We start from the raw sequence: 12590 nt of genomic DNA, 5'->3' as shown, positions 1-12590 counted from the left end.
ATTTCAGTGATGGGAACTCATCTCAAAGAAGCCACAGATGCTGAATGTGCTCTGATTGAATGAGCCCTTATTTTTGCTTGAGTGAGGTGGGGGAGAGGGCTCTAAATTAGCTAACTAATAACTTAGCTTAATGCAATCAGAGACCCATTTCAAAATTATTTGGAATGAGATAGCTTGGCTTTCAGCCCTCTCCACAAAAGCAATGAATAGTCTAGGTGAGACCCTAAACGTTTTGGGTCTATCAAGGTAAAAGGAGAGGGCCCTAAGTGTCACTAAAGTATGGTGATTAGCTTCCCCTTGGTTGTCATCAGACTAGGGCAAGAAAACAAGTAGGTAGCTCATCTGGTTCAGATGCAAGTCACAGATCACTTCAGATAAAAAATTTGTCCAGGGCCCAGAAAAATCTTTTTCTTTGCTGAAGACAATGTGCAATGGACTGCCATGAGTGCCTGCAACTCCCTGGCCCTTTGAACAAATGTGATTGCCACTAAAAAGGCAATTTTCACTGAAAGTTAGTGTAGAGAGCATGATGCCAAGGGCTCAAAGGGGAGATCCATCAATCTAGTTAAAACCACATTAAGATCCCAGGAAGGTGCGGGGGGGAGGGGGCTCCCTGACAGAAGGAAACATGTGAACTAGGCCTTTAAGGAGGTGTAAGAATAACATGTAACCCTGAATCAGAGGATGATGGGTTGATATTCCTGCCAGGTGCACGCTGATAGAACTAATAGATAGTCCATAGTTCTTCAGAGATAACAAACAATCCAAAATTAAGGGAAATAGTGTCTCCAAGGAAGAAAGATGACGCTGTTCTGCCCAAATCATGAATCTTTTATACTGAGCTGCATATGGAGTCTTTTCTGTTCCAAGTTAGAATGTGGAGAATATCAGAGGAATAGTCTCTCCCCACCTCAGTTAGCCAGCCAGAATCCATGCTGTGAGACGCAGTGGGGTTGGGTCCAGAAGAAGAATCTGTCCGTTGTTTTGGGGAAATTATATCTTAAGCAGGTGGATGGATAGTTTCTTTAGATTTGGATACCAAAACTATCTAGACCAGGCAGATGCTACAAGGGTCATTACTCAGTGCAGGACATGGAGGTATTCTCAAGACCCTCAGGGCCTGTCTACATTATCTGCTGGATCGATGGGCGGTGATCGATCCAGCGGGGGTCGATTTATCGCGTCTAGTATAGACACGATAAATCAACTGCCGGGCGCTCTTCCGTCGACTCCAGTATTCCACCAGGGTGAGAGGCACAGGCGGAGTCGACGGGAGAGCGTCAGCTGTCAACTTACCGCAGTGAAGACACCACAGTAAGTAGATCTAAGTACGTTGACCTCAGCTACGTTATTCACGTAAATGAAGTTGCGTAACTTAGATCGATCCCCCCCACACCCCCCCCCAGTGTAGACCAGGCTTCAGTATTAGAGGGTACACATACATTATCCCCTGAGTTATATATAAGGAAAGCATCTGACTGGAAGCCAGGGCTTGCAGGACCCCTGGAGCCAAAATTCTGACACTTTGTGTTAATTTCTGTGGCAAACAAGTCCTTGACTGGTTGACCCCATTTGTGACAAATATTTTTGATGACAGAATCTTTGATGGACCATTTGTGACTGCAAAGAAACTGCCTGCTCAATTTGTCTGCTGGTGTGTTTTGTAACTGTGACAGAGTGCTGGGCTACAACAGCTAATCCAGCATCACCGCAACCTCCATTGGTTGCCCCATGTGCACTTGAATATGGGAACAGCGTCAAACTGATAACTGTCTCCAGCCTATCCTCAATTTATACCTTTGGGAGGGAACTAGCTGTTAAAGGCACAGGAAGGAAATGTGAGAGGTGAGAGAGAAAGTGAAAGAGCAGTAGGCTGGCAGAAGCCAAGGCCATAGGAGGTCTCTCCCTGCTGGGCTCAGGAGCCTTAGAGCAGGATACTGTTGAAGGTGCTGGGAATGAACTTTGTAAATAAATCACTGGATGTTTTACCTAAAGAAGGTCGCTGAATAGTTTGTTTGTTTGTTTGGAAAGAGGCGAGAGAAGACCACACACCCTGCCACAGTAACTCTGGAAGATATAGAGCTACTAGGGTAATCTTATGACTAATGTACCAATTCCACAGGCAAATTGCTCCTTTGCCCAGGGTGAAAGATCAGGCTTCTTGTCTGTTCACACCATGATGTTGTCTGTCATAACCTGACTAGGCATTCCTTGGATCATAGGTAGAAATCTAAACGGAGCTAAAAGCAACCCAGTTAGTCTAAGACACTTATGTGTAGGTGCTCGTTTTCTTGAGACCAAAGTCCTTGGGTTTGATGGTGATCCAAGTGTGCTCCCTAGTCAAGGATGGAAACATCTGTAACAAGTATTTTTGTGCACAGAGGAGGCATAGTACTCCCTTGCATACCAAGGAGGGTCCTTCCATCAATTTAATGACAGAAGGATATCTTGAAAAATTTGAATTGTCATATCGATGTGATGTCTGCCTGGGAGGTAGATAGAGTTCAACCATTCTTGCATGCCATGAAGACTAAGTCTGGCCTGCTGAATTACATTTGTGCAAGAGGCCATGTGTTTGAGTGATCTGAGATATGTTGTTGCTAACATTTGTGGATGGTTCTGTAGATAATTTGAGGTCCACCATGATTTCAAATCTGCTTTGAGGGAGGTAAGCTCTTGCTGTTGCTCAGTCTAAGATTGATCCTCATCCTCTGGGATGGCTTTAGGGAAGACTTTGTTGTTGTTCTTCAGTGATCAACCCTGTGACCATTTGGCTCCAAATATCCAGATCCTTCTGTGTATACCCAGTGTCTCTATTAAAGCCATACGTCAACAACTTTTTTGTGCATCGAACACAACTGCCTCCTCCTGCAGTGCAGGTCCAGGGTCATGACAGATATAAGGTCTACAAAATATTGGATTCAAAAATGAAACATGGCTCCCGCTGATATCTCATTGACTGATACTGGCTCCGACTCTGGCTTCTGTTCTCGAATCCCAAGCTCCTGCCATGAGTCCTGCCCACCCTCGCCCAGGATCCTGACACAGTATTGGAGTGGATGGTGTCAAAGATGTTGGTACCTAAAGGATTGGTGCTGGTATTGGGAACCTCAGAGTCAGTGCCAAAGTAAAGAGCATTGTTGATGGCTTGGTGACTAAGGTCTGTCAGGGTGCCAAATGGCCCCATCTCAGACCATTTGCTATCCTTTGAGGATGTTGAGCGAGCGGATTTTTAACCCCGATTTTACCCAGTCCCTCAGAAAGTGATCAATGCCTGTACTGTTGAGTAGTGCAGTATTCTGTCCTACCCCTCGCAGTAGCCAATGGTGCAGACTTGAGGGCAGGAAGAGAAGAGATCTTTTTCAAAGAATGTGTTTGACAGCTAACATCAGACTCAGAACTCACTGGAGCACTTTAGAGGAAGACTGCTCTGTAGCAAGAGGGTCTTGTCTGCTGGATCCAAAGCAGGTTTCATCAATCTGTCTAACAAGAAAAACTTCAGGCGAGTTTCCCTTGCCTTCTGAATTTGTTTTGAAAATGATCAGCAGATCAAACACTTCTCAGTAGTATGCCCATCTCCTAGACAAAATAAACCTGTGGTATGCCCATCATTGAGGGCCATGGCCACTTCACAGGAGGGGCAATATTTAGAACCAGGAGACTTGTTTCAGACATTATGGCTGAAGCCCCATTACCAAAAGAAGCCTATCAACTAACACTAAATAACTATTATGTACCCTATGATAAAACTGTTTACAAACAAAGCTAACCAAGTGCAAGAGATAAGGACACCATTTGCAGTTTTTTCTGGCAGTTATGGGCCATCACTGCCCTTTATGTTCTCAGGTGGGGGTGATGCAAGGTCTCTCAGGGTGCAGGTGTGGCCAGCTGGCACTGCTAACCAAGAGATTCTACTCACAAGTGCATGGGGTACATGTGCAACAAGAGTGGAATTCATCTGGACAATCACTGAAAGAACCTACAGATTTTTCTATGGGAGGATCTGATTTGTTCTTTATGCTATAGTGTCTCCACTGACTTTGGATCAAGCTCCATCTGAGTTTTTCCACTTGTGATTCAGAAGCTGGCACAGTCTAAGGCATTTATATTTGTATAGCAGAGTGGGTGCTCTATTGTAAGATTAGCTTTTATACATTATTTCTGCATGAGAATGATACCCCTTTTAAACTTATGTGATAATCACCTTGAGCAGCTACAGGAGTATTTAATCTAGAATTCATTAATAATATATGAAAACAAATAAATCCCACCATGATTGATGGATGCTATATCACTAAGTTTTTTTTTATGGCACACATGCTGCTCACCTCCCTAATCACCTCCTTTAGCAAATATACCTTTCTTATCACTAGGAAAATTGTAACCTTTTAATAAAGCCCCAAGGTGTAAAACTCTCTGCAATCATCCCCTTTGTGGGAACATTTAGCTGTTAATTGTACAGGGGAACCACTTACTGAAGCTGTGAAAACTGGCCAGACCAGGTGTTGTTAACCTGGGAGATTTATATGAAGGACCAGGCACTGTATGTAATTCTTGTGTTTTGAAAACAGATATGTAGCCAGATCCTAAGACTGACAAGTATTTGGTGCTGCTGGAGAAGGGGGTACCATGGTTGCTTTGAACCAACTTTGTGATCCCCCTATCCTTGGGCCGCTTTGTGCCAGTCTGGTCCCACTTCCACAGACTGCCACAGCTGGAGATCACCAGTACCATAGAGCCATATCACTTTCTCCCCCAAATCATATACCCTGCAATGACCACAGGGAGGATGGTGCGTAGGAGCCATTACGGTGATTTTATGTTACCTGAGGATTCCCCTACACAAGGGGAATACTCCAGTGGCTGCACATGATGCTGGCATCAGGGGGCAGTTTTGAGCTCACCGAACCAGCCCATAATATTTCAAGGCACTTTCATTCTTACTAATTAATGCCCAGTATTTTATGGCATTTGGAGAACTAAATCTTCACCAAATAAATACATTAGGGCTGTCAAGCAATTAAAGAAATTAATTGCAATTAATCTCACAATTACAGAAATTAATCGCAATAAATTGTGCAATTAATCACACTGTTAAACAATAATAGAATACTATTTATATAAATATTGTGACAAAGTTCTGTCCTTGACTCCGTGGGTCCTGCATTTCCTGATGGATTTTGCTAGCCTCAGAGGCTCATTGTGACCCTCCACATAGCCCTTCTCTCTCTAGAGGCAAGGGTCACAGTCTACTGAGCCATTTTTATCATAAGCCAGCAAGGGAGGTGAGGAGAAGCAACCCTCCCTCACACAGTCTCTGTTGCCTCCCAGTATCAGTAATTAATCAGGGAGGGAAGGGGGAAGCCCGGGCCCATCCTCTACTCCAGGCTCCAGCCCAGGGACCCTAAAATTAGCAGCTATGGAACCTGACTTTTTGGAAATAGGACATGTACAATTCCCTGGGCCACTTCCCCCCAGCAGCCCCCACTCAATATCTTCTTTTTCACAATTACCTCAGGGCCTCCTTCCTTGCACCTAATCTAGCATTGTACTACTTCATTCCTCCAAGAGCTCCCTCCTATAGCTCCTAACACCAACACCTCACTAACTAACTGGGAGGCTTTTAACTAGTTCCAGCCAGTCCTTGATTGGCTTCAGGTGTCCCAATCAATCTAGCTATCTCCACTGCCTTCTAGAAGGATCTTAATTGGCCCCAGGTGTCTTGATTAACCTGGAGCAACTGCCATTTGGTTACCATGGTACCAGGGATTTGTTTAGCCTGGGGCTAACATACCTGTTCCTCACTACTTTACTGTAGACATCTGGCCTTGCCCCATTACAATATTTTTGGATGTTTTCCACATTTTCAAATATATTGATTTCAATGACAACACAGATACAAAGTGTACAGTGCTCACTTTATATTTATTTTTATTATAAATATTTGCACTGTAAAAATAAAAGAAATAGTATTTTTCAATTCACTTAATACAAGTACTGTAGCGCAATCTCTATATCATGAAAGTTGAACTTACAAATGTAGAATTACGTACAAAAAATAACTGCATTCAAAAATCAAACAATGTAAAACTTTAGAGCCTACAAGTCCACTCAGTCCTACTTCTTGTTCAGCCAATCGTTCAGACAAACAAGTTTGTTTACATTTGCAGGAGATAATGCTGCCCGTTTCTTGTTTACAATGTCACCTGAAAGTGAGAACAGATGTTCATATGGCACTGTTGTAGCCGGCGTTGCAAGATATTTATGTGCCAGATGTGCTAAAGATTCATATGTCCCTTCATGCTTCAACCACCATTCCAGAGGACATGCGTCCATGCTGATGATGAGTTCTGTTCGACAATGATCCAAAGCAGTGCGGACCGATGCATGTTCATTTTCATCATCTGAGTCAGATGTCCAGCAGAAGTTGATTTTCTTTTTTGGTGGTTTGGATTCTGTAGTTTCCGCATCAAAGTATTGCGCTTTTAAGACTTCTGAAAGCATGCTCCACACCTCATCCCTCTCAGATTTTGGAAGGCACTTCAAATTCTTAAATCGTGGGTCAAGTGCTCTAGTTATCTTTAGAAATCTCACATTGGTACCCTTTTTGCGTTTTGTCAAATCTGCAGTGAAAGTGTTTGTGATGTTGCACCCCATAATGCTTTCTGGGAATATGCTTATGAATGTATATATGACATAACGGGAATATTTTTTATACTACACATGACATGTAAAATATCTCTGTAAAGGTTATGATCTACTGAATACATTCCTCCTATTTGTATGCATGTATCATTTTTGTACTTGAAGTTATGAATATTGGTTGTATACTTGTTTGATTTTAAGTAGGTTTTAGTAAGGCATTTGGTCAGCTTCTTTAGAGAGGAATGTGCAAGTTAAGTGCCCAATCAAGAAACACTTAACGGACAATGGATCTTGGAAGGCTCCAATCCATATAAGAAGTCTACCTGAGGACTTTCAAGGTAGCATGTGAACAATGGCTGCTGCCTGTAAAAACTGAGTCATGCATGGACATGTGACTTGCCCATGTGAATCCAAAACTCCATCTTGGAGCTGGGCTTTGCATAGGAGAGAGGAGCGGGTCTCCACCCACAAGAGAAAGTCTATTTAAGCCCCTGGGAGACCCCTCCATTTTGTCTTCAGCTGGTTGAAGAGATAGCCTCTCCACCCCCGAGGATACCTGAAAGAAACTGAAACAAAAGACTAACTACAGGGGGTGTGACTGATTGCTGGACCCAGACTAGAAGGAGGCTAGAACACCTCTGAGGGTGAGGTTTTATCTGTATTCAGTTTTCTTACTGTATTAGGCATAGACTTGCGTATTTTATTTTATTTTGCTTGGTAATTCACTTTGTTCTGTCTGTTACTACTTGGAACCACTTAAATCCTACTTTCTGTATTTAATAAAATCGCTTTTTACTTATTATTTAACCCAGAGTATGTATTAATACCGGGGGGGAGGCAAACAGCTGTGCATATCTCTCAATCAGTGTTATAAAGGGCAAACAATTTGAGTTTACCCTCTAAGCTTTATACAGGGTAAAATGGATTTATTTGGGGTTTGGTCCCCATTGGGAGTTGGGCATCTGAGTGTTAAAGACAGGAACACATCTTAAGATGCTTTCAGTTAAGCTTGCAGTTTGTGGGATGTGGTCCAGACCTGGGTCTGTGTTTGTGGCCGGCAAGAGTGTCTGACACAACCAGGCAGGGCTCTGGAGTCCCAAGCTGTCAGGGAAAGCAGGGGCAGAAGTCATCTTGGCACATCAGTTGGTAACCCCAAGGGGGTTTCTGTGATCCAACCCATCACAGTGTTCTTAAAACGAACAACATGGGTCATCATCCGAGACTGCTATAACATGAAATATATGGCAGAATGCAGGTAAAACAGAGTAGGAGACATACAATTCTCCCCCAAGGACTTCAGTCACAAATTTAATTAACAAATTATTTTTTTTTAACCAGCATCATCAGCAAGATTGGGCCTTAATGTCTCTGAGCCTCAGTTCTCCATCTGTAACATGGGGATAATAGTACTCAACGGATGATAAATTCATGAATTTTGTGAGAAGCTCAGCTACCGCAAAGATGGGGACCATGAAGGCAAGTACAAAGTTAAGGAGGTGTTAAAATGCTAGCCCAGCACTGAGAAGAATTAGAATAAGTTTCAGATCGTTTAGGAAAATTCTGAGTCACTTACAAAATATGAAAAATTATGACTCCTTATTAAAGTTTCATGAACATTTTCAGAGACTAATTCAGTGGCTAAAATTAAAAAAAAAAAGCTCTCAGAAACAGATGATTATTGCATTGAGGAATCTGAATGTATTACAACAGACATACATAAGACCTGGACGCTAGTTGGTCTGATGAGCTGCCAGGATGATAATTTTCAGACCTGTGTTTATGTGGGATATATTTAAACACTAATTACAAAGTTACATGAGGGGAGTTAATAGTAATACCAAGCTGCTCCCAGCAGTGATTTTAGCTTTACCAACCAGTGCTCTTAAACTGCATTAAGGAAAGCCACACTTTAGCAGAGATGAAAATGGCTGACATACACATTGTAACTTTTAAAAACCAGTTTTACTATTGTGTTACAGAAATGTGACTGAACCACATTGGGATGATGTAAGAGGTTAGGATCTGTTTAAAATAGTTTTGTTTAACCTAGTTCAACAAAATGCATAGAGCTTCTGGCTTGTCTCCCCTGAGCCTACAGAAGACTAACATTACACTGCATGTCTCTTTCAAGCCCTTTCCTCAGGATATGGTTTATTCATTCAAACAATCAAACAAAAACCTAGCAAAGAAACACAAAATAAAGCTATTCCCTGACCTACTTGGGCTCAGAAACCTTTCGCTACTCCCTGACCACTCACAAGAACCAAACTCCCCTGACAGCAGCCCTCCAGCTGAGCTCTCTGACCCTATTATAGAAAACACCTGATCCAGTACCACCAGGGTCTGATAATGAAATAGGGCTTCCAGGCCCTTACAGGGGCAGCCATCCTGTTAAGCAGTGGTTTGCTACCAAATCATGTGAGTTAATCCTGCCCGGAAAATCCCACACTACACAACATGATATCAGTTACTTTTCTGGGTTCTTAGAACTACAATGTGTATATGGGTTTGAACATGCTCCTCTAGAGTCAAACTGAATTTTGCCATTGGGAGCAAAATCAGTCTCATGATTTCAGATATTTAAATCTGAAATTTCACGGTGTTGTAACTGCAGGTGTCCTGACCCAAAAGGGGGTTGTGGGAGGGTCACAATGTTATTGTGTGTGGGGGGGGTCATGATATTGCCACCCTTACTTTATATTATTTTTATTACAAATATTTGCAGTGTAAAAATGATAAAAGAAAAAGTATTTTTCAAGTCACCTCGTACAAGTACCGTAGTGCAATCTCTTCATCATGAAAGCGCAACTTACAAATGTAGATTTTTTTTTTTGTTACATAACCGCACTCAAAAACAAAACAATGTAAAACTTTAGAGCCTACAAGTCCTCTAAGTCCTATTTCTTGTTCAGCCAATCGCTACCTACATTTACGGGAAATAATGCTACCCGCTTCTTATTTACAATGTCACCTGAAAGTGAGAACAGTCGTTTGCATAGCACTTTTGTAGCTGGCATTGCAAGGTAGTTACATGCCAGATATGCTAAACGTTCATATGCCCCTTCATGCTTCGGTCGCCATTCCAGAGGACATGCTTCCATGCTGCTGATGCCGGTTAAAAAAATTAATTTGTTAATTAAATTTGTGACTGAAGTCCTTGGGGGAGAATTGTATGTCTCCTACTCTGTGTTTTACCCGCATTCTGCCATATATTTCATGTTATAGCAGTCTCGGATGATGACCCATGTTGTTCGTTTTAAGAACACTGTGATGGGTTGGATCAGAGAAACCCCTTTGGGGTTGCCAACTGATGTGCCAAGATGACTTCTGCCCCTGCTTTCCCTGACAGCTTGGGACATAACCGGAATATTTTTTATACTACACATGACATGTAAAATATCTCTGTAAGGGTTATTCCGCCTATTTGTATGCATGTATCATTTTTGTACTTGAAGTTATGAATATTGGTTGTATACTTGTTTGATTTTAAGTAGGTTTTAGTAAGGGAGTCTTATTGCAGCCACACACCCTTTACCACAATCCCATTCCCTGTACTTTTAAGGGAGATTTCCTTTCTTCTTCTTCTTCTCAAATCTCTATCGTCAAAAGCAAGAAGGAACTGTTCCTGTTTCCACACATGCATATATTTCCTTATTCTTTAAAAACAAAAGGTCTCTGGTTTAACTTAAATACTCATTTCCCCAAGAAAAGAACCACTTTTTCTAAGGGGAAGAATAAAGTCCCCCATATCTGATAAGGTCTGAACCCATTACTGGCACCATGATACTCTTTGTTGCCTTTATAAGCTGGAACAGTCAAGTGCAGCAATCTGAACAGAATTTCTGTGGGTACCTGTCCATCATTAGTAGAGCCCTGCGTGGATACAAAATTTGTATCTGCATCCGATCTGCAATCTGCAAAAATGATCTGTGGGTATAAAGTGGATATCCACGGATTTGCAGGGCTCTAATCATTAGAATAGCATTGAGAAGTTAATTGAAGTATTGTATGTATTACTCCTGGGGAAATTCTGCACCAAAAAATTAAAAATTCTGTGCACAATATTTTAAAATTCTGCATATTCTTTGTCAAAATATAATCCAGCTAGTTTCAATTATTTTGGTAATTTATTTAAACTACAATACAATGGATGGAGAATGGGAGTGGGGAGCATTGGAGGAAATCATCAAACCCCCTCTGTCTAATAGTAATGTAGTTAGTACTGACCCTTTACTTCTAATTATTAGTAGGGCTGTCAAGCAATTAAAAAATTAATCATGATTAATCGTGCTGTTAAACAACAGAATACCATTTATTCCCCAATATAAACAAACTTATTTGTCTTAGCGATTGGCAGAATAAGAAGTAGGACTGAGTGGACTTGTAGGCTTTTAAGTTTTACACGGTTTTGTTTTTGAGTGCAGTTATGTAACCCCCAAAAAATTTGTAAGTTACACTTTCACGATAAAGCGATTGCACTTCAGTACTTGTATGAGAAGAATGGAAAAATACTATTTCTTTTGTTTATCATTTTTACAGAGCACATATTTGTAATAAAAAATTATATAAAGTGAGCACTGTGCACTTTGTAGTCTGTGTTGTAATTGAAATCAATATTGAAAATGTAGAAAAACATCTAAAAATATTTAATAAATTTCAGTTGGTATTCTATTGTTCTAAGTGCAATTAATCACGATTACTTTTTTAATGGTGATTAATTTTTTTGTGTTAATCGTGTGAGTTAACCGCAATTGACAGCCCTAATTATTAGTCAACAAATGTATACAGCCATATGCTCAGTGTTACATCATAGGCAACTGAAGAGCAGATGAGGGCTGGGGACTCAAACTCACAATTTATACTGGCTACTGACCATCTCCAAAAAGGTCAGTAGCAAAGAGTTCATGGAGCACATTTTGATAGGAAATTTTTTCAGTCCAAAAATCTAGACCAGTTCTAATCACTAAAGCACCATAAGCATTTATAAGGCCGTACTGTCCTTTGTAATAAGGCTCCTTTACACCACTCTGGCAATGTAAAGGAACCTTAACATTTTTACACCTGTTTTATACTCCTGGGGGAATTCACTAAGAACAATGGGAACAATTCACTAAGCTACGTTTTCCTCTGCCAGAGGGAACAGAGCCTGCTCTACCTCCTCAGAAATACCCCAAAGCCCTGCCCCTCCATGCCAAGAGTGCTGCAATAGTGAGCGAGAGGGACAGTGTGTGTGTGTCTCTCACATGACTACCCTGCTCCCCTCCCCCCCTTGGTGACTTACATTTCTACCAGCTGCTCTGAGTGCCCAAACCAACCTGTCTGCATTGCCAGGGTGTGGGCACATGATCGCTCTTGCGGCTTCCCTTTGCTTCCCGGTCAGAAGTCACTTTTATGTAGGTAAGCAAAGAAATCTGCAGGAGCCATGAATTCTGAGCACGCGCAGTGACACAAAATTCCCCCAGGAGTAATGTATGGGAATTTCCAGCAGATGCTCTAAGGCAAGAGTATTAAGATCAGTAAGGATTAAAACAGATCCTTGGGGAATCTGGTCCCAGATATAAAAGTCAGGTAAAAAGATAGGTGGCAATGTAAAATACAGACAATTGCTGCCAGCTGGCTTTGAGGAGGGTTTGGCCTGTCTCACTTAGAAGGTAGATCACAAACTCAGGAATGGGAGTAAGAAAGAGTACAGGCAGGGAAAGTTGTAGATGAAGGGTTTGTCTAGCAGTTCTTCATCATGTCTTAGTGGAAAAGTTACATGTTAGCGAACAAGAAATGTTCATGAATCTGTACTAAACCAGTCAAGGTAAAGGTGTTAGACAACTTGTTTTTTCTTAATTGGTATTCGGCCCAAGCTGTTTGTTGTTTTTGCAAGCTTAAGAGTTAAGTGCAATTCATATTCATATTAGAGCAGTGGTTTTTAATCTGTGGCCAATCAGCACACA

The sequence above is a fragment of the Terrapene carolina genome, unplaced genomic scaffold, assembly GCF_002925995.2.
Source record: "Terrapene carolina triunguis isolate 2854851 unplaced genomic scaffold, T_m_triunguis-2.0 Scaffold111, whole genome shotgun sequence".
NCBI classification, from domain to species: Eukaryota; Metazoa; Chordata; order Testudines; family Emydidae; genus Terrapene; species Terrapene triunguis.
Note: the sequence above shows the minus strand (reverse complement) of the source record.